This window comes from Theobroma umbraticum, unplaced genomic scaffold, assembly GCF_002168275.2.
Source record: "Theobroma umbraticum cultivar Fairchild unplaced genomic scaffold, ASM216827v3 scaffold_12.1, whole genome shotgun sequence".
Classification (NCBI taxonomy): domain Eukaryota; kingdom Viridiplantae; phylum Streptophyta; class Magnoliopsida; order Malvales; family Malvaceae; genus Theobroma; species Theobroma umbraticum.
In genome coordinates, this window is record NW_018397269.1 from 2646133 (window position 1) to 2646911 (window position 779).

A 779-nucleotide genomic window follows, 5' to 3' on the forward strand; every position below is an offset into this window, starting at 1 on the left:
ATTCAATTCAAAAGGAAGGTCAATAAATGTCTGTTTACAAATAATTGCTTAGAGCTCCATCTTTGCTTTTTCCATCCAATTACAAAATACAACAGCAAAGAACACCCTAAATCCTCCATAGTAACACCTTGAACAAGTCCAAATAAATCAAATATATATATTAGCCTTTATTTCCTCACTCCATAAACTACAGTTAGCCACAAAAAATGAAATAAAATAAAATCTGGGGCAAACCCATTAAAAACACTCTCAAGAATAAATTACTTCAGATAATATCATGCAAATTTAAAGAATTAAACATAAACCCATTTCAATATAGGTAAATCAAAACACAGATAAATTAAAAAAAAACATTAATGATTCTTTTAATGATATGTTGAGAATTTCATGTTGAGATGAGAACAAAACAATTCAAATTCAATAATAATGTCATTAAGGATAAGTTAGAAAAAAAATGTGAGGACGTTAGGGATTCAGCTTTCAAGGACCCCCTCCTTATCTTGTTTTTGTGGCTTTGCAAACCCTCCGCTCATTGAAAAGTGAGTTTGGGATTTGGATACTACTAGTATTTTGGTGTTTAACCAAAAAGTTGAGGAGAAGTAGAACCAATAGATCCAGTGGTGAGCAAAAACCCCATCCTCCCCATTTTTGCACATCCCCATTTCTGGCTAACCAAAGACACTCACCAAAGGGTGGAATGGAATAATTGTGGTAGATCCATAGGCTTCTTTCTAATGCCTCTTACTTTTTTAACAAATTTGGTAAGAGATTCAAGAAGC